Source organism: Aedes albopictus, chromosome 2 (genome assembly GCF_035046485.1).
Source record: "Aedes albopictus strain Foshan chromosome 2, AalbF5, whole genome shotgun sequence".
NCBI classification, from domain to species: Eukaryota; Metazoa; Arthropoda; class Insecta; order Diptera; family Culicidae; genus Aedes; species Aedes albopictus.
In genome coordinates, this window is record NC_085137.1 from 361,102,422 (window position 1) to 361,125,288 (window position 22,867).

General features: G+C 44.9%; 1 pseudogene; it reads left to right on the forward strand.

Moving 5' to 3' along the window:
• The first annotated feature begins 1,684 nt into the window (after positions 1-1,684).
• Positions 1,685-17,533, forward strand: LOC115263126 (pancreatic lipase-related protein 2-like; annotated as a pseudogene).
• The last annotated feature ends 5,334 nt before the right edge of the window (positions 17,534-22,867 follow it).

The following is a 22,867-nucleotide window of genomic DNA, read 5'->3' on the forward strand; positions in this document are numbered from 1 at the left end:
AGGGTGACGGATTCAATTCCCAGTCGGTCCAGAATCTTTTCATAAAGGAAATTCCCTTGACTTCCTTGGGCATAGAGTATCTTCGTGCCTGCCACACGATATACGCATGCAAAATGGTCATTGGCAGAGGAAGCTCTCAGTTAATAACTGTGGAAGTGCTCATAGAACACTAAGCTGAGAAGCAGGCTTTGTCCCAATGAGGACGTTACGCCAAGAAGAGAGAGAGATGTGTCTGTTATGTAAACTGGCATGCAACTCTTGGTGGGTGACTTGTATGGGAAATATCGTACCAAACATAAATCGCTTAAAACAATCAAATTCGATTTGGTAAAACGAAATATTTTGAATGAGTCGTTAATTTAGATGTTAATTGACCAATTTATCCTTTGATTGGTTAAAAAAAATCCATGCTTATTGGCATGCAGTCACAGAAGCCCAAAATCGCATATTTTGCCCTATAAATTGAGGTATAGCTCAAAATTGTGACGTGCTGGAGCAAATCTGAGCCCAGATTCGGAATCAGCTGACCAAAATCTGTCAGAGACACATAAGTTTGCTCTTGAGACAGACCAAAAGTAACTTTTTGTTACGCTGTGTTACCAAATAATTATCAGATAAGTATTAGATGGAAAGCAAACATAAGATTATCTTGAAGAACCTGGAAATTCATAATGGGCGCAATTCACACGTCTACCCTGATAAAAATCAAGTACCTGTTCCGCCGTCGCATCTGCGCTGTAGAAATGCATTTCGAGAATTCAAATTACATTACAAGGTATAACATATAACTCAAAATATAACCGTAATTGTGCATTCGACACTCATAGTTGAGATAAACATGACTCGGACACGGATGATATATCAACCATAAATGTGCCCAAGGGAGCTTCCATAAATGACGTAGAATTATTTGACCAGTTCTAGACACCCCTCTCCCATCTCAGTATATGTATTTTCCCATTTCAATATATGACCCACATGACCCCGACACACCATCAAAGATTCCCCGATCCCACTCTAGTGCTGCGTCATTTATGGGTGGTTTCCAAACAGAACTCTCTCACCGATTTTTGGAATCCCACGGAAGACGGTGTCCGTGTCTTGTTTTTTCTATCGCTCCTCAGCTTTCAGGTCTTACCATCAGTATCAACAAGATTCCCGCTTTACGGTAGCTGGGCAATCAATGGAGAATGTCGAAAGCTTCCAATATCTTGGTAGCTAAATGGCGGCTGATCGGAATAGGTGCACGGATCATAAGGCGAGGGCTGCTTTTGCGACTTTAAGAAATGTATGGAAAAACAACCAGATCAGTCCGAATTTTCAACTCGAACGTGAAATCTGTGCTGCTATACGCCAGTGAAAAACAATGTATCAGTGGAGAACACTCAACGGCTGCAGGTCTTCATCAATAGATGCCTGCGGAATATAATTCCGCATCGAATCTAAGCCAATACCGACAGCAATTCGGGAACGAAAGTGGAGGCGGGTCGGCCACACACTCCGCAAGGGAAACGAAATCTGCAAGCAAATGTTAGATTGGAATCCAGCAGGACATCGCAGCAGAGGCAGACCCAGAGGCTCATGTGGTTGAATCATCGACCAAAACAAAACACTCCAGTTCCACTGCACATGTGAACATTAAAACTGACACGCGACCTCAGATCATTATGGTGAGTAGGTATCATTTTAGCAAATTACCACAATATTGCGTGACATCAATGCTTATGCACATTATCGCTGCAATTGTTGCAGCACTGGAGATGTGCATTGCATTCCAGCAGATACTCAGTGTTATTTGCGAATTATTTACTGAAAGACGTCATGTTTGCTGTTTGCTTGTTCTTGTTCTGCATTATCTTTGAAAATTCGCATTCTCGCGCCATCGTATCTAATGTTGAAAACGAGCTTGCGAAAGTCAAGCTCTTCTACTACGCTAGGTAAGACAAGGTGGTGCGGTGGCGGTGCATCAGGTTATAACATCATAAAACATCGTTTCCTTTGCTTAGCGCCACGGATGATGTTGACATTTCTGCACCCAACAATCAGTTGTCGTCACATTTCAACCCACGGAAGCCATTGAAAGTTATTATTCATGGCTGGAATGCTAATCGTCATCAGCAAGCATTGACGCCGGTGCAGAATGCATATGCAATGCTGAACAAATACAACATACTCGCTGCGGATTGGGAAAACATCTCATCGAAGCCATACTCGACGGCTCGGGAGCTGACGCGTGCACTGGGATACCGCATCGGGTCCATATTATCAGCATTCATGACCGGGCACAATATCACAGCAGAGCAAGTGCATGTGGTGGGACACAGTTTGGGGGCGCACATTGCTGGGAACGTCGGGAAATATTTTAGAGGAAAGCTTTCGAGGTAAGATCAAAATCAAATAATAACAGTTAAGTCTTCTCTCAGGATACGTTCCACAGTACAAATGAAGAAAAAAAAATACTAATATAAAAATCGTTAGATTTTAAACAACGTAGTAGAAAAAATCTCTAAGAATTCATGCATTTCATTTATTCAGTTTGACGTGAAATGCATGATAACAGTGAATCAGCGATATGCCGCCATAATACTCAATTTGCAGCTGCAGCTCTCCCACCTCGGTCACGCCCAACGCTTGTCAGATTGCGTTCCTCCTGGTTCGCTCATCGTGCTCGCTGCGCTGCACGCCTTATTGTACCAATCAAATGATTAAATATACTCACTGTGTAGAGTTGTTGACCGGCACTCTTGCGAAGTACCTTGCCCACACCGTTCCACTATTGGGTGGCTACAACAACAACAAGCTACTAATATGCTGGCGTTTACTGGTCCAAGTGGTCTACTTTCAACTACCGAACCTAATTTTCACATTGAATAAAGTCAAATTTCGATTTTTGGCCACCTGAATCTGCTTAGTTCGTTCTTCTGCATGCCGCCAAAGATCGTCCTTAGCACGCGTCGCTCGAACACTCCGAGTGCTTGCAGGTCCTCCTCGAGCATAGTCCATGTCTTGTGTTCGTAGAGGACCACCGGTCTTATAGGTGTCTTGTACATGATGCACCGGCTGTTGCGCACTGCTCGTCGCATTACGCCATCCAAAGCAGTATGAAAGAGTAGTCAGGAGAGCCCGCCACTCGGCGAGATTCGAATGAGCTGGATAGTTCACCCGAAACCCTTACGCAGTTTTGCACACCGTTCAACGTTGCTTTGAGTAGCCTGGTCAGCTTCCCAGGATAGCCGTTTTCTTCCATAATTTATCATAGCTCTGTGCGGTCGATAATGTCGTATGTAGCCATGAAGTCGATGAACAGGTGGTGTGTTGGGACCTTGTATTCATGGCATTTCTGGAGGATTTGCCGTACAGTGAAGATCTGGCCCGTGTCGACCGGCAAACTGGTTTTTTTTTCTTAACCATAGGGGGATAATCTGCTCAACAGACACCCTAACAGGAAGATTAGTAGTGTAGGTCTGAGGCCGTCTTCTACAACAAAAGTAAAAGCAAGGACTACTCTCTCCTCGTACCCACTAAACCATTCCTATGGTCGCCAAACCCTACGTCTCTCCGGAACCACCAAGAAGGTATTGCTTCAAAGAGGGGCTAGTGCACATCGCACCCTCAAGGTTAGCTGCGTAGCCTAGCAGCAACGAACATCGATGACTCGCTCTGGAGAGTCCATCACGGTAACATGCTGGCGCTTAGCCAGTTTCCCGAGTGGTCCTCGCCACTCCCTTTGTCCTCGGAAGGCGGGCAGGGTCAACCCCGCCCGCGCCCGACTGCTTTGCAGACATTAAGAACTGATGCCCACGTGCAACCCGATCTGACCTGCTGAAGGCAAGGGTATCACTACCCTTCAGGCCCTATCAGCTGCACCAGAAGGTTGCTGACAGCAGAGTCTCCACCTACCCGACCCTTGCCGGGGACCCCTTTCCAACCGCGGGCTCGGATCCAACCCAGTAGACCAACGCCACGACAGCACCGCTACCGGGACTTCCTCTCCGCGGCCACTTAATCGCTGTAAGGGTCGTCGACCGCAGGGCACCGGTATGACCTACGAAGCCGACTCCGAACCCCTGGACCACCTCTTGTACTGCATCTGGACTAGCCATTCTCCGAGTCCACGCGCCACCTCCTCTGTAGCTCCCAGACGATATGGGTGATAGCCGTTGAAACGGCGTTCCAGCCAAACTCATCCCTAAACCTCCTCTGGACCAAGTTGTCCGGGTTTGTGTCCTCCCCGCATGTGGCAAGCATGCGGTCACGCATTGTGCGAAAACGCGGGCACACGAACAAAACGTGTTCCTCCGTTTCCTCTAAACCATTGCACACTGGGCATTCGGGAGAATCCGCATGCCCGAACCGGTGTAGATACTGTCGGAAGCAACCATGACCTGTAAGGATCTGCGTCAGGTGGAATGTAACTTCCCCATGGCGCCTATTAATCCACTTATCTACCCTCGGTATCGACCTATGGGTCCACCTACCTTTGGTGGAACTGTCCCACGCGCACTGCCATTTGACCATAGAGGCCATCCTGGCAGTCCTGCGTATGCCTCTTGTGCCGCGCATTTCGAAGCACTCCATGTCCTCACTGATAAGAATGCTGATAGGCACCATACCAGTTATGACGCAGAGAGCGTCGTGTGACACGGTACGGTACGCGCTCGCAACCCTCAGGCACATAAGCCTGTAAGTACTTTCCAGCTTCCGTCGGTAGCATTTAGTACTTAGCGCGGTGCCCCACGCCGGGCCGCCATACCTAAGTATGGACGTAGCAACATTAGCCAGAAGCTTGCGCTTACTGGTGTACACCGAAGAGCTATTGGACATCATCCGGGACAGTGCCGCAATAGCTGTGGAGGCTCTTTTACAGGCATAATCGACGTGGCTACCGAAGGTAAGCTTATCGTCAATCATCACGCCCAAGTGTTTGACGGAGCGCTTTGACAGGATAGTGCACTCTCCTACACTGATCTCCGTCTGCTGCTCCGACTTCCGGTTGTTCACAACCGTCACCTCTGTCTTGTGGTGAGCCAGCTCCAGTTTCCTGGACCTTATCCACGCCTCCACAACCTTGATCGAGTGGTCGGTAGTCAACTTCGCCTCCTCGATTGTTTCACCGTAGACTTCGAGCGTAATGTCGTCGGCAAATCCGACAATCTCCACTCCCACTGGGTACTCTAACCTCAACGCTCGTCGTACATGACATTCATTAACACCGGATCCAGGATGGAACCTTGCGGGACTCCTGAGGTTATGTGAAAGCACATCCGACCCACCTCCGTGTCGTAGACTAGTACACGATTCTGAAAGTAACTTCCGAGAATCTTGTACAGGTACTCCGGTATCCCCAGACGCAAGAGCGCATCGGCAATAGCAGACCAGCTGGCGCTATTAAACGCATTCCTTACATCCAGAGTCACTACCGCGCAAAAGCGAATTCCCCTCTTCTTAGGCTCGAGTGCTTTCTCGGCGGTTTTTGTAACCGACAAGATAGCGTCTACGGTGGACCTCCCCTTCCGGAAACCGTACTGGTTGCTCGAAAGATTATTTTCACCCTCGGTGAGCCTCAACATTCTATTGAGGATGGTTTTTTCGAGCACCTTCCCCGCCGTGTCAATCAATCATATTGGTCTATATGCCGACGGGTCTCCGGGTGGTTTCCCCGCCTTTGGCAATAGTACCAGGCTCAGCCTCTTCCAAGCTTCTGGGGAAACTCCCAGGCATTTCTGCATAGCAGACCTGAACATCTCGGGAGCCTCTGCAATAGCTACTTTTAAGGCCAGGTTCGGAACTCCGTCCGGACCTAGGGCCTACGCTAAGGGACTTAGCTATCCCCGCACCAGTAAGCTGGTGGCCTCCCATTTCTAGGGTGGACTCGCCTAGGCATAGTCGCATCACACGCACGTGAGAGCACCGCTACCAGCTCGTCGCCGTCTAAACCGATTAAGTTTCGCTCACGGCGGAGCGCCTCCCTAAATACCCCTTCGTCGAAGTATGATGTCTTCCACCTGCGAGGGCTTGGCCTTGGCCTAGCCGCCTCTTCTTCTATCCGCTGTCTGCTGTTGTTGTAGTCGATACTGTAGCGAACCGCCAGGTGGTCACTGTGAGTGTAGCCATCATCTACTCTACAGTTCGAACTATTTGTTAGGCCAGGACTACAAAAGGTCACGCCAATAATTGACTCCGCTCCGTTTCGACTAAAGGTACTCTTGGTACCGACATTAACCAAGTCAACATCTAGTATGGCCAGTGTCTCTAGCAGGATCTAACCCCACTGGTTCGTGAAACGGCTTCCCCATTCCACGGCCCAGGCATTAAAGTCGCCCGCTATTACCACCGGCCTTAGCCCTGTTAGCACGGGCGTTAAGCGGTCCAGCATTTGCGTGAACTGCTCGGCCACCGTGGAGGCGCATAACAGCTACAGAAGAAGACCCCGTTTACCGACCACGAAGCCCTCATAGGTAGTAGACATCAACTCCTGAACGGGGTATCTACCCGTCGTCCATATCGCCGCCATTTTTCTGGTCCCATCCGCGACCAAGTTGCCGTTGCCGGCGGGTACTCGGTATGGGTCCGATATGATGGCGATATCCGTCTCCCACTCAGAAACCGCCTCACAAAGCAGTTGCTGAGCCGCATCACAGTGGTTCAGGTTCAGCTGCGTTACCTGCACTGTGATTTGTTGTTCACTGCGGCTTTCTTGAAGGCCGGGCACCTTGGATCACCCATCGGATGTCTGTTGTTCGAGGATTTCCCGGTACAGATCATGCAGATGGGCGGACTCGTGCAGCTTTGGGCCTTATGACCTTCAGCGCCGCATCGCCTGCACAGTTTGCGCCTGTCGGGGCCTTTGCAGTCCCACGACTTATGTCCTGGTTCCAGACACCTGAAGCAAACCTCTGGTGGCTCGTGGAATGTCAGGTGACATACACACCAACCCACCTTTATGCTCCCTACTTTAACGGACTTTTTGACGTCCGCCACAGGTAACTGAACCAAAGCTATCTGTGTCCCTGCTGGCCCTTTACGTAGCTTGACGGCTGCGGCAGCCACCTGCACATCGCACTGTTCCCGCAGTGCCGTGACGAGCTCTTCCACTTCGGTGATCTCATCATTGTCCTTGACCTTCAGAGTCGCCTCATGTGTCAGAGCCCTCACCTGCACACCCTCACCAAGGACCTCTTCTGCCAGCCTCTTATAGGCGGCGCCCTTGTGCTCCTTCTGGCGCTTCAGCTCCAGGATCATGTCGCCCGTACGAGTACGTCTAATACTGCGTACGTTGGCTCCAAGACCCTCAAGCTTGGCGTCGCTTCGCATCATCTTCAAGACGTCCGAGTACTTGGACTGTTCCGTCTTGATGACGATCGCGTCGCCTTTCTCGCGCTTGACACCTGCCCTCCTACGCCTTGGCTTGGCGTCCTGCGCTACTACCTGCGGATTCGCCTTCTTCTTCCTCTTCCGCTCTACCTTCGTCCAAGGGGGGTCCTCCCCTTGGATCGCCCTGCTCTGTGGCTGTTGAGGGCCCACCAGCGGTCGCAACCCCTTGTTCCCATCGTTCCGGGACGGGCCAGCCTTTTTCAGGCCCACCCTTCCCAGCTTTCCGGGAACCCTGGCTGGGGTACGACCTTCCGGCATTATTACCGACTTTCGGGGTAATGATTTCGCCTGGCCTTGCGGGCACCGCCAGACAGCTCCTCGCCTGACGGTTGCCTCGCCCGCTTCTGCGATTGCTTGCCCCGTTTGTCGCGAGCAGTCGCTTCCGCCTTATTCGGACTTCCTGCGAAGGAGAAGGCCTCCGTTTGGGTAAACTTCGGCACTTTCTCTTGATGCTGCGTCTGTGATAGCTGCTTTGTACTCCAGCAGTCCTCCAGAGGGACCACACCGAGCACACACTCGCCCAGCAACGCTGCTTCGAAATTCTGCGCGTATGTGGTGACGACATTCGTTTGCTTCAGTCGCTCTAGATCTAAATAGATGGAAGTCTAGAATGTACCGGGGCGGCCGCCGTACAGTACCGGCGGTGTTAATAGCGGAGAGTGTTGGACGCAGTTCAACTATCACCAGATAGTGATCAGAACCGATGTGAGCGTCACGATTGGTCCTGACGTCTACACGCAGAACTCGATGTACACAGAGCAACGAGTAACTTTCACGCAGCGACCGAAAAGACAAAAGAATTTTCACGCAGGTTTGTGTACCACCGGATCAGCACATTTTTTGTGTTGATCCAGTCGTATTGTCACGCTTATCTTTTATTAGAGTCCTGCGGCGGTCGTACGCTCGCAAGGCATACCGCCGCATGACAGTCGCAAGGCAAACCAAAAGAAAAAGTGTTCCCGCCAAAAACAAAAGCACGTGGGTTTCGCGAAGTGACAGATGTTTTTGAATGTATTTGTGACGAACGGCAACGGAGAGGTGTAATACACAAATCTGCGTGAAAAATCCTTTGTCTTTTTGCTCGCTGCGTGAAAGTTACTCGTGCGCTGTGTTGTTTCATTTAAGGGTGTATAACATCGGAGAATGGCCGTCCATCAATCAGAACGTGGTCGATTTGTGATTCGCGTAGGCCATTTTCGATCGTCAGCTGATGAGCGCTGCGCCGTCTAGTCGTCGGTCTAAATTCCTCCTCCTGGCCTACCTGAGCGTTTAGGTAGGCCTATGATGATCTTGATGACGTGGCTTGGGTAGTGGCCGTACTCGCGTTTACGCAGATCGCGTCTTTTCATCTAAAGTGCTTTTGGAATGAGGGCTGTGCAGTGTGCACGTTTATTATGCTGATGTTGAAGAATCGGCCCTTGATCCTCAATCTTTCGTCGATCGGCCAGCGACCGATCACGCGCTTCTGCTTGTCGCCCATCACTTAAAAAACTTCTTCTAGATGGTATGATTACCTCTAAACGTTCGCACCATAGATACTGGCCAACTCACCTACTATAGCGCAACGATTTCAAACCCGCGGTCCTTCAGTATATCGGCAAGTATGCGGGTGCTCCAGATGAAGTTGAGAGATCTGCAGTTCGACGTACCGAGTTTCCAACAACAAGCTTCTTTTCGCTGTGGTTGTCGCCATTGGAATCGGCTCGCATTCCACTCATCTTGATTTTTCGGTGCCTGTCGTTACACGACTGGCTCGCAGGGATGGACACCAACCCACTATCCCAGATAACTGAGGTTACCTTCTGCGGGTACTGCATTCTTGAGAGTGTTTTAAACAGATTTGTCTAATACATATCTGACGGAATTCCCTAATAAATGTTATCGGAATTCAATGGAATTCCGAAAACAATTTCTGGATGATTTACTAAAAAAACCCTGGGAAATTTAAAATAAATATAACTCTCAGAAAGTTTTGTAAGGTGTTGGAAAATGTTATGACTGTTTGTCTGTGGCATAAGAGTTTTAGAAACATGTGATCAAGTATTCGATTGTGCGATATTTGCCAGAAAACCGTTCGCCAGAAAACAATTCACCAGAATGACAAACGCCAGAAAACCATTTGCCAGAATGTACCATTTGCCAGAATACTATTTGCCCGAAAGTACCATTTGCTAGAATGTACCAATCCCCAGAATTTAATATTAAATATTAAATTCTGGGGATTGGTACAATCTGGCAAATGGTACTTTCGGGCAAATAGAAATTTTCTTCATTTCCTAAGAATCAATTTCAGTCAATTAACATAAAAAATGTCGTCAGTTTAATCTTTTACAATAATTCAATATGTTCACTGCCAGGATGATCTCTTGGTTTGTTTCGATAAAGGACGACTAGGGCTAGAATAACTAAAACAACTGGATATGATTCACCGGTAGTTATTCAGCAAAGAGAAAATCGATGAAGAGAAATCGATCATTACAGCCTGTACTAAGCGCGAGACTTCGATGTTACTAGGCTATAAGTACATAGGTCCACAAACATCTGGTATGGTGGAAATACAGCTGACCGAAGTACATTAGGCCGATTGGTCAATGGATAGAATGGTGATCACAAATCGCAATTCTGTGATTATGGAACAGAAATCAGAACGGTTTCTTAAATTTGTTCGGTTTTTCAATAATTAGCTGATACTTCTACAATATTAATATTTCCTTATTGTTTTACCGCAATCAACAATTAATGTCAAAATCTAGTCTTACTAACTAAGAAGAACAGCCTATGTTTAAAAGAAGGCAAAATTCACTAGTTCAACATCAACGGTTTCGATGCAAAACACTATTTTTCTACAACTAAACTATTCTCTCCCCAAGTAATCATGGTGCTGAAGCCTATTTGTATGCAGATATACGATGTATTTAGAGCAATCATTACTTTACATGCAACTTTAAGGTTGATTTAAACTAGAAATGGTCAATTATAAAATCAAATTAAGATTATACTGGTATAATCTTAATTCAGTCGCATAATTGCCATTTCCACTTTAACCTTCCGTAACTCGCGCGGTTGACTACCTGCGTCAACACCACGCTAATGCTGAGTACAAAAAGCGAGATTTTTTCAACGTGTTGTACAAAATACAACAGCGCGATCGCTCGTGGGTTAAATCCATCCTAATTGTTCATGTAAAGATTGTTCTAAATACACCGTATATCTGCATACAATAAGGCTTCAGCACCATGGTTACTTGGCTAGTTGAAATAGTGAATTTTTCCTTCTTCTAAACACAGGCAGTTCTTTCTAGTATCATTGTAAGACTAGTTTTTGGCATAAATTGTTGAAAGTTAGAACTATGGAGCAATACTGGTATTGCGGAACTAATATTTTAATTATTGAAAAAAGAATACAGATCTTAAACCCGTTTATTGTAAATAAAAGAAAATCGGGTTAAGTACGGTTCCTTTGAATTCCACTAAGAATTTGCATCCTTTGACAGATACGTATTTCGACCTCAACTGTAAGGTCATCTTCAGTGTCTTGTACTTGACTCGACTCAGTCGAGTCAAGTACAAGACACTGAAGACGACCTTACAGTTGAGGTCGAAATACGTATCTGTCAAAGGATGCAAATTCTTAGTGGAATTCAAAGGAACCGTACTTAACCCGATTTTCTTTTATTTACAGATATTCCCCTAACAAGCCCAGGTTAATCATCACCGTTTATTGTTCCTATATTTAAAAGAAGGAAAGATTCATGGTTGAAATACAGTAGCTCCAACTTTTTGACCAAATGACATTCGACCCAACGGCCTTCAGTCGAATGCCCTAACACAATTGATATTAAGATTCTACAACAGTAGCCGGTATCAGGTATCAGAAGGCCGGCTCCAGAGGCACGTTATCCTCCATTTGGGACATTTGTGCCATCGCCAAAATAACAGCCTATTTCATCATCTACCTGAGGGAAAAGGAAGGAAAAAGGATTTGGATGGGGATAGGGACAGGTAGGGAAATAGGAAAAATACCCTGGAAGAGGGTACTAACGCACAAGCGTACCACAATGGGTTCAAACAGCGCCCTGAAAAGGGCACTGTAATAACGCATAAAGCGAAAGAGAGCCTATAGCTCTTTACCACAGCGGGTTAAGAACAACAGAATATCCTGAAGATTCAGGTTTCTGAAGTCAGTTTCACTTAATAAGTGTTTACCGAATACTCGGAAACGCAGTTGCGCGAAAACTGGACAGTTACATATCAAATGATACGAAGTTCCATAATCGGATTCACAGCTATCACAGGCAAATGAATCAGCTTGCTGAATATTCGCCATGTGATAGCTGAGTCGGCAGTGGCCAGTCAATGCTTTGACCAGCATGCTGCAATTCTGCTTAGACAGATTAGTTAGATACTTCGCCACCCGTAGAGATGGCTCAGCACTATACAATTTGGTTTGACGACATGACTCCAAACTATTCCAATATTGTCTGTGTTGAGTGACAGCCCAGGTGTGAATCTGAAGCTTAATCCAACACTTCGATATCGGAATAGCTGGCTCAGGGCCAATGAAGTCATGTGATGCTCCAGAGCGAGCTAACTCATCAGCCAATTCATTTCCAGCGATGGAAGAATGACCAGGTACCCATAGAAGGTGAACAGCGTTTGCTGAATTCAGCTCCTCGATTTGAGTTCGACAAGCGATAACTATCTTCGACCTGGAGTTGGCCGAAGCAAGTGCTTTAATAGCAGCCTGGCTATCTGAACAGAAGTATATTACTTTGCCCATTACGTGCTGCTGAAGTGCTGATTGCACTCCGCACATAAGAGCAAAGATTTCGGCCTGAAAAACGGTACAGTGTCTACCAAGTGAATAAGACTGATACAGCCTTAGCTCACGAGAATAAACACCAGCACCTGCTCGACCTTCGAGAAGGGAGCCATCAGTGTAACATACGATGCCGTCTGAAATACTTCTTTCCAGATAACCAGATGTCCACTCTTCCCGGGAAGGGAATTTCGTGGAAAATGTCCTATATGGAAAATTACAAGCAATTGTAAGATCACTTGGAGCAAGGACAATTTTGTCCCAATTCACCAAAAGTGGAAACAACGAGGTGTGTGTTGAACTGCGGTTCACAGGAGTTTCCTCTAGTAGACCGAGTACCCGTAACCGGTAAGTGCAAGAAAGGGCTTCTTGTTTGAGATGAATGTGTAGTGGGGCAACGTCAAAGAGAACTTCTAGCGCTGCCGTAGGAGTTAAAGAGAACGCTCCAGACATCGCCATTAAGCACATCCTTTGGAGATGGCCTAATTTTGATTGGACCGTTCTCACTTCACCCTTTTGCCACCACACAAGACATCCATAAGCCAATATTGGCCGAACCACAGTTGTGTAAATCCATTTGATATACTTGGGTTTCAGACCCCAAGTTGTACCAAAAGTACGCCGGCATTGCCCGAAGGCCATACAAGCTTTCTTGATTCTGAACTCAATGTGAGGTGTCCAGGAAAGCTTGGAATCAAGAATGACTCCAACGTACTTTACCTGTTCAGTCACATCGATTTCAGAATCAAAGAGACGCAAAGGTCGAACGCCATTACGGTTTCGCCTTTCCGTGAAAAGAACAATAGATGTTTTACTCGGATTAACCGAAAGGCCATATTGGCGACACCAACCCTCAACTACCTGAAGGGCGTTTTGCATCAGGTCGAAAAGGGTGCTGATGCACATACCAACTAACAATGTTAGGTAGTCGTCGGCAAAACCATAAGTAGGAAAACCGCTATTATTGAGTTGCCTCAATAGCGTATCTGCTACGAGATTCCACAAAAGCGGTGATAAGACTCCCCCTTGGGGGCATCCACAAACACTCAATTTCCTAATCCCTGCTAGACGCAATGTCGAGAAGAGATATCGGTTTTTGAGCATTTGGTGAATCCAATTGGAAATCATTGGAGATATACCATGACTCCGTGCGGCTTCCAATATGGCATCGAAAGGCACGTTGTCAAAGGAAATCCTTAGATTTCGCAAGGATTTTGTTTAACCGACTGACTTCACTCAAGCTGGAATCATTTGTACAAAGGTTTTTCCAGCCGGATCGTTCAGCAGACCGGAGAGCTTTCCTGTAGGCCTTGCGAGCCGACCTGAAAGCCTCCGAACCAGCCGAACGTCGTCTGTTCCAACTCTTTCTACATTGTTTCCTGAGTTTCGCCAGATCAGAGTTCCACCAAGGGGTTCCTCTTGTGATCTTCACAGACCGTAGAGGGCATGCTTCTTCAAAAGCTTCCATGATGAAGGTCGTTGTAGTATCAACGGCATCATCTTAATCACTTGGAGTGTCAATGGATGGTGAATATCCATGAAATTTGGCTGCAACCAAATCAGTATAAAGATCCCAGTTTGTTGACCGAGGATTCCTGAAACGCAATGTTTGCGAAGTAACATTTAAATGTTCAAAAAAGATATAGCGATGATCAGATAAAGATTCTTCATCTGACACATGCCAATTGGTCAGCTCGTGACTAATTCTGCTAGAGCAAAGCGTTATATCTAACACTTCCTCTCTAGCAGATACCATGAAAGTTGGGCGGTTGCCTATGTTAAGTAATGCAAGATCTGTACTACTTCAGTACTCCATCAAACTGGAGCCTCTCAAGTTAATGTCTGAGCTGCCCCAGATGATATGGTGAGCATTAGCATCACTGCCAACAATTAGCGGAAGGCCATTTGAAGTGCAGTATGCGATGACTTGTTTGAAAGCATCCGTAGGGGATGGTTCATCATGTGGTAAATACACAGAACAATAGACGTATTTCCTGTTGAGGTTTCCAACAGATACATCAATTGTGATAGCACATACATCTCTGGTGGTTAGTTCAGAGATGAGTGTAGCAACTATTGCGTTGTTGACAAGCACACAGGCTCGAGGCATGACACGCGAGTTTGCCATTTCATGTTTACTGAAAGTGGCAAACACCGGGTTCACAAGGTTTCCTAGATAGAAATTTCCCTTACGAAAGTAAGGTTCTTGTACCAAGGCCACTTGGGCTGTACCATTTTGCATAAGTCTGCAAAGATTGATCGTTGCTGTCCTTTTATGCTGAAGATTGATCTGAGCTATCTTAACCGTAGCCACTACCCAAACTAGGTAAGATTAAACTCTTCGCAACAACAGCACAACAAATAACAGCAACAATAAAACCAAATCGGTATCGATTGGAAAACGCCAAAGGCGAGGATACACAGAATACACTGTGTAAATCGCATAATGCGAAACCATATAGGTGAAAATTTAAACTAATTAACAACATCTTCATAATCCCGCCCTTATTTAGCCTCAAGTGAGACTAAAGAAGGGCAGCTGATTGTCTCGGAGAAACACAAGGTCCACTGCACCATTGCTCCGGTTAGCGCAGTAAGGGCTACATACTGTGGAAGGCGCCCTGGTACTCCACAGGCTCCGTTAGCGGTTAGGTTTTTATTAGACCCCCCTAGCCATTCATTCCTAGGCACGGTAAGCATAAAGCCGCATCACACCATGAATTAGGGGTCACCTGTTGGTGGATTCTTACCACCGGAACAGGCGGTCCGTAGTGTTATTCTTAGCCAATTGAGACAATCGCTACCGACACTACACAGCTATCTAGGCTGATCGAGAAAAGAAGTTAATATTGATGATCAACTTCATACGGACTCGAACAGCCGATTGTTCCTATATTTAAAAGAAGGAAAGATTCATGGTTGAAATACAGTAGCTCCAACTTTTTGACCAAATGACATTCGACCCAACGGCCTTCAGTCGAATGCCCTAACACAATTGATATTAAGATTCTACAACAGTAGCCGGAGCGCCATTAGCCATAATACCAAAGCCCAAATATGTTAAGCTTAGTTATGGCTGGCGCAAATAAACTAAGAAGTTTATCTAGAAAGAACAGCAGATAATTAAAAGAAGGAAAAAACTCTGCTGGAATTATTAGAATTAATTTCCTCAAGAACAAGCTTTTTATAGCATTTGATCAAGTGATATTCGGCCTAATGGTAATGGCTTTCGGGCAGTGGCAGTCAGGCTAATGGTATAGGTAAAATCGTCACTTGAGTTATTATATCTGAGTATTTTACTCGTTGCTTCCAAAAGGTTTTTGTTTATGGTTTTCGATTGACTTAAATGTGTGATTAACAATTCCGAGTAAGTTTGCTGTTTGGCACAAAAATTATTATAAAGAGATCATGTTATTGTTATTGTCATAAAAATAAGCTTAAAAAATTACTTTCAATTGGAAGCAGGGAATCTTTGAAAAATATAAGTAAAGCCAAAAATTCCATATCAGTAAATGCTGGGAAGAACATCCTATGTGTTGAAGAAAGGAAAATCTTTGATGAATATTGATCAAATTCCGTCAAAATAATATTTGATCAATTGGATCCACATCATGATCAACTTGTCCACAAGACAAATTTGTGGAAATGTTCTAATTGAAAAAGTAAGCTGTTGTGCGTAATAAAATATCTGAATAACATATAAGATTCAATGTATTGTGAAGTTTGAAAGGTTTGAGTTCACATCTTTTTTTTTTTGTTTTAGAGTGGTTTGCCCTTCTTCAAACTATAGGCTTTTCTTTAAAAGTTACTGTTAAATCATTTCTTGTTTGCTCTTACATCAGTTCCGATAATTTATTTAACTTTCGCATATAAATCTGAACAAAAATTAAATTTTGCATTTTTACATTGTGGACTAATCGATCCCAAAAAAATTGAAAACACGATTTACTTTTCAATGAGAATTTTTTTTCATTATCATTAGATTGGGAACACCTCTGGTTTGAGAACTATCGAAAATTTCTGGGGAATGGTACATTCTGGCAAATGGTTTTCTGGGAAATGGTTCTTTCTGGCAAACGGTTTTCTGGGAAATGGTATTTTCTGGCAAATGTCTTTCTGGCCAATGGCATTCTGGCGAATGGTTTTCTGGCAAATATCGCACAATCCAAGTATTCAACTTGTGTAGTGTCTTCAACTAACTGCAGTAGGTCACTACTTAGGATTTACTAATTTATAACATGGTGTTATTTATCTTCAGGATTACCGCTCTGGACCCAGCTGGGCCCCTCTTTCTTCCGCTGTCGACGGACGCTATCGACCAATCGGATGCCCACTTTGTGGATGCCATCCACACTGACACTGTTCTCGGAGAAGCCGTTCACCGAGCCCACCTAGACTTTTATCCGAACCGAGGCTCCACTTCCCAGCCCGGATGCGAGCTTCTCGACTTGGTAACTTTACGTAAGAATTTCAATTAATAATGCAATGATAAAAGGCCAGCAAGCAACTGCTTTCTGCATCCGCTCTTCTCTCAACTTTTGCACAGATGCCTGCAGTCATTATCGGGCACCAGCATTCTACGCGGAATCCATTCTTGTTCCAGGCAGTTTTATTGCCTACCAATGTCGGTTGGAGAAAATTTTAAGTTCACCAAACGAATGTACGCCGCCTCCGGTCGGAAAGTTGCAGAAAAGGAAGGGCGCTTTCATGGGAGAATACGTGGATCAAAGGTGAAAGAAGGTTTCTTATGTTTTTGTTTGCTCAACAAGTATTTGAGAGGAGTATTTTTACGGATGAATTCAAAATAAGGGTACGAAAATATTCCGCTTAGGCTTTTGCTCATCTTGTTACAAGTCCTCTTTATGCAATTAAGGACAGATTTGTTAGAATCCCAAAATGGCCGAATTTGGCACCTACTCACGATTTCGAGGGCACAAATCGCTTCGTAAACAAAACCAGTGCACCTGATCTTTTTATTCTAAGCTTATTACAAGTGAGCAAGATCAGAATAATAAAATGCACTGTTGTGTGAAGTTTGCTTCTCGAGATTTGTGCGTTTGATGTTCGGATGAACTGTTGAAGCGGGATTTCAAGACGTTTGTCCTTAAGCTTAAATTTCATTCTCAACAAAGACACAATGTGAGTCAGATTTTTGTGATCAAGATACAAGCTCTGTCCCTCACAGTACTTTAATTTTTTTGTATATTTTTTAGCCTACGAGGTACCTACTATCTACAAACATCCCGATCAGAACCTTATGGAATAAGCAACAAAACATTTCAAACAATGAATAGAAGACTTGAAAAATAATTGATAATAGCGTTAAGGAACTGTTGAATTTGTTATCCGAAATCGTCCGTTTCCGCCTTAGTGAGACTATGCTTAACACTACGATGCCCATGAATGTTACGCCTAGATAATTCAAGCCCAACCATATTAAACTTCAACATCATTTTTCTCCGTTCCGTGAGCCACGACGTAAAAAAATAGACATGCGGTGATTAAACCTAGTAAATAAAAAATAGCAAAAAATATCTTGTTCAACAAAATGGGTAAACCTGAAAGTTATGGCAATTAATCCTGAGATAAATGAAATATTTAATTTGCATGCTTGGTACCGCACCTACATGAGGAGTTCCGAATTAAACGGTCGATTAACTGTAAGTCGTTGATCTACCCAACAACTTTGTCGAAGACTCCATGTTTCTTTGAGCTCAGAATCCTGAAATATATGACACAGGGTAATTTTCCAATTGTTGCACGGCTAATAACTCGCCTATTGTTGCACACTCCATGTAATTCTTATGAGGTGTGCAACTATTGGCGGAGTTTAAGCCGTGCAACAATTGGAAAATTACCCTATACAATTTTCATGCTAACCAATGCCATCTACGGATGGCGAATTTCCGAATTTAACGGCCCATGGTCAGGAAGAACTGGGCCTACGCAACAACTTTTCCGAAGACTCCATCTTTCTAAGTGATCAGAATCCCGCGATATATGAGATATATGAAATATGCGTGCTTAGTAACGCCACCTATACGTGGAGTTCCAAATCAAGCGCTACATCACCTGTAAGTCCTTGACGTACCCAACAACTATGAAATATAAAATTTGCACGATTAGTTGCGCCATCTATGTGTGGAATTTTCAAACAAACGGTCCATCATTAGTAAACACTTGACCCTATAAACTACTTTGCCAAAGGCACCATATTTCTACAGACAAACAGACGTAACAGTTGAGAAATTTCCATCGACCACGCTTGTAACGATCATTTTAATATTTTATAGTTGTGGTTTTCACAGCCAGAGGCGCGCGCATCGTTTTTCTATACGTTTGACGTTTCACACTAGCGCCTTCTGTTGACGGTATTGCACAACACAGTGATTCGTGCAACTTTTCCACCAGGTGATGGTAGTGTGAAGTGGGCGATGGATTTCCATGAAATTCATTCAAGGTGTTACGTCTGTTTGTATGTGATATTTCTATGTGGTCAGGATCTTGATATAAATGTGATCATATACTTAATACTTACATGCTTACTAGCGCCACCGATATATGAAGTTCCAAATCAATCGGTCCAGCATCTGTCAGTCCTTGAGCAATTCAACAACTTTGTCGAATATACCATCTTCTAGGTGATCAGGATCCTGAGATATATTAATATAAAATTTGCACGCTCAGTAGCGCCATCCATGTGTGAAATTTTCAAACAAACGGTCTATCATTGGTAAACACTTTACCTAATAATCAGCTTTGCTGAAGACACCAAAATTCTATGTGGTCAGGATATTGATATATACAGGGGATGGCCAAAATGTTTGGGATAGGCAACTTTTTTTCTCCCACAAAAATAAATCAACATGCTGTAACTTTTCATATAGTGCAAAAAATCTCTAATTTTGACTGTTTGTCAACCTATTATATGTGCATCATTGGTACAAATTTGGGCTCGATTGATTAATTTTTCGCAAAGTTAGAACCGTTCGGGTAAAACACTATTTTTTAGGCAATTATTTTTTGAACTGTCATATCTCGGAAACCAGTGAACCGAATTGAATGAATTTTTTAACGTTTATCAACAATATATTGATACTTAATACGACGCTATAAAATGTAATATTTTCTCACGGCGAATTAAGTTATATCGGGTTGAAATTTTTACCCATATAGAGGAAAATAAGCAAAATTTACAATACCACATAAAAATTATTAAATGTGTTCTTCTTCAATCAAAATAGGCTCTAATATATCTGATTAGAGATAATTTGAGAACAGAAGTGGAAAATCTTTAGATATCAACACTAAAATTTATTGACATTGATGTCAAAAAATTACATTTTTTCGAGAAAAATCCAAAAAGTGTCAATCCATGATAACTTTTTTTCAACGTTTCAAAAGTACCAATGTTTTAATAGTTTGTGATGCATTTACATATTGTTAGTATACGTTCAAAATTTCATTCAATTCAGTTTACTGGTTTCCGAGATACGACAGCTAAAAATGAGTTGTCTAAAAAAAGGTGTTTTACCCGAACGGTTCTAACATTGCGAAATATTAATCAATCGAACCCAAATATGTACCAATGATGCATGCACATATAATAGGTTGACAAACAGTCAAAATTTGAGATTTTTTGATGCGCTCTATGAAAAGTTATAGCATGTTAAATATTTTTGTGAGAGAAAAAAAGTGGCCTATCCCAAACATTTTGGCCATCCCCTGTATGTGCTCAAATACTGAATACTGACAAGCTCACTAGCGCCTTCTCTGTATGAAATTCCGAATTAAGCGGTCCAGCATCTGTAAGTGACCAACCCAACAACTTTACTGAAGACACCGATATTCTAACAAATCAGGATCATGCGATACAGAAGAACGAATTTGGGGTCCAAATGGACCCCAGGTTTCCGAAATGGACCATTATGTAAGGTTTCCTGTAGAGGATTAAACCGCAACCCTCTGCGAGATTCGAAGGGACTCGCGAGTGTCCCTGATACTCGAACTACGCACATCACTTAATCTATCGTATCAGTTTTTCCGGGAATCCGTGTTCGTGCATTATCTGCCATAGCTTATCTCGGTCGATTGTTTCGTACGCCGATTTAAAATCGATGAACAAGTTATATGTTTTCTTTCATTTCATTTATTTAGTATTGCACCAAATTCAAGATAAAACTAAAATAACACTATTTCTCCATAATACACGGTTCGTGGCTGCCGCTCTCCATTCTCGATGGAGATGGCCCGATGCTCGCCAAGTTACGCTCCACCTGATCCCATCGTGCTCTCTCTGCTCCACGCCTTCTTGTGTCAACCGGATCTGTCGCGAACAAGAACTTTGCAGGGTTGTTGTCCGGCATTCTTGCAACATGCTCTGCCCACCGTATCCTTCCGTCTTTGGTCACCTTCTGGATGCTGGGTTCGCCATAAAGGGCAGCGAGCTCGCGGTTCATCCTTCTCCGCCACACACCGTTCTCCTGCACACTGCCGAAGATCGTCCTTAGCACGCGTCGCTCGAAGACTCCAAGTGCCTGCAGGTCCTCCTCGAGCATGGTCCATGTCTCGTGTCCGTAGAGGACCACCAGTCTTATCAGCGTCTTGAATCTTTTTAGACCGCAGCTTCTTTTGGAGCCCATAGTAGGCACGACTTTCACTGATGATGCGCCTTAATTTCCACGGCTAGTATTGTTGTCAGCCGTCAGTAAGGATCCAAGGTAGACGAATTCCTCCACCATCTAGAAGGTATCCCCGTCTATCGTGACATTACTACCTAGACGGACCCAGTCGTGTTCGGTTCCGCCTGCCAGCATGTACTTTGTTTTGGACGCATTCACCAACAGTCCGACCTTTGCTGCTTTGCGTTAAATGCGGGTGTACAGTTCTGCCATCGTTCCAAATATTCTGGCGATAATGTCCATGAACTAGATAGTTCACCCGAAACTCTTACGCAGTTTTGCACGCCGTCCATCGTTGCTTTAATCAGTCTAGTCAGCTTCCCAGGAAAGCCGTTTTCGTCCATGATTCTCCATAGCTCTGAGCGGTCGATACTGTCGTATGCCACTTTGAAGTCGATGAACAGGTGATGCGTTGAGACTTGGTATTCACGGCATTTCTGGAGGATTTGCCGTACGGTAAAGATCTGGTCCGTTGTCAACTGGCTGTCGATGTAGCCGGCTTTATAACTTCCCACGAACTCACTTGTTTTGGGTGACAGACGACGGAAGATGATCTAGGATACCAGATAGGCAGCATTCAAAATAGTGATCGCTCTGAAGTTCTCACATTCCAAATGGTCGCCTTTCTTGTGAATGGGGCAGATTACCCCTTCCTTCCACTCCTCCGGTAGCTGTTCGATTTCCCAGATCCTGACTATCAGCCGATGCAGACAGGTGGCCAACTTTTCTGGGCCCATTTCGATGAGTTCAGCTGCGATACCATCCTTACCAGCTGCTTTGGTGGTTTTGAGCTGATGGATGGCATCCTGTTCCCTCCGCCCTCCATTGCACTGGTGTCGTCGTTTCCTCTGTTGCCGTGGGCTCCCGTGCCTACGTTCTCCACGCCGTTCAGATGCTGATCGAAGTGCTGCTTCCACCTTTCGATCACCTCACGTCTGTCCGCCAAAAGGCCTCCGTCCTTATCCCTGCACATTTCAGCTCGCGGCACAAAGCCGTTGCGAGATGCGTTGAGCTTCTGGTAGAACTTTCGTGTTTCTTGGGAACGGCACAGCAGTTCCATTTCTTCGCACTCCACTTCTTCCAGGCAGTGCTTTTCCTCCCGAAAGAGGTGGGTTTGCTGTTTTCGCTCCTGTTTGTAACGTTCCACGTTCTGTCGGGTCTCTTGCTGCAGCATTCCGTTCCAAGTACCCGATGGTGCTTATGGCTGCGTCGTTGATGGCTGCTTTCACTGTACTCCAGCAGTCCTCTAGAAGGGCCTCATCGAGTTCGACCTCGTCTGGCAACGCGGCCTCGAGATTCTGCGCGTATGCAGAGGCGACATCCAGTTGTTTTAGTCGCTCTAGGTTGTACCGTGGCGGTCACCAGTACCGTGCATTGTTGATGACCGGAGAGTTTTGGGCGCAGTTTAATCATCACCAGGTGTAACGATAAGGGAGGCTGTGTTGAATGAAGGTGCTACCAAGGGTGCTACGTAAGGCCATGTTTTGCCTTGCGAAATCAATGATTGATTGTTTGATTGATTTGTCTTTATGGTCCACTGCACGAATTTATTCTGGCCTGCTTATTCTCACGAAAAATTTGACGTTTTAGAGGTGCCGGCACCGCTCAAACGTCAAATTTTCGGTGAGAGTAAGCAGGCCAGAATATATTCGTGCAGTGGACCATTTAAGAGACTTTCAGCCCTTGGCTGGTCGAAATCAATGAGTCATTGGCCGTTTTCGTTAGTCTGCTGGTAAGCGCTGAACTTTCCAATCGTCGGTCTGAATTCCTCCTCCTGGTTTAAATTTCCTATGGTGATCTTGACTACTTGCACTCGAGCTGGGCGTAAAATGCGTACATGTCATCATCAGTGCTTCCGGAGTGTGGACTGTCCACGTTTATTATGCCGAAGTTGAAGAATCGGCCCTTAATCCTCAACCTGCACATTCTTCCGTCGATCGGCCACCAACCGATCACGCGCATCTCCATATAACCATCATAATGTAAGCTGTTCC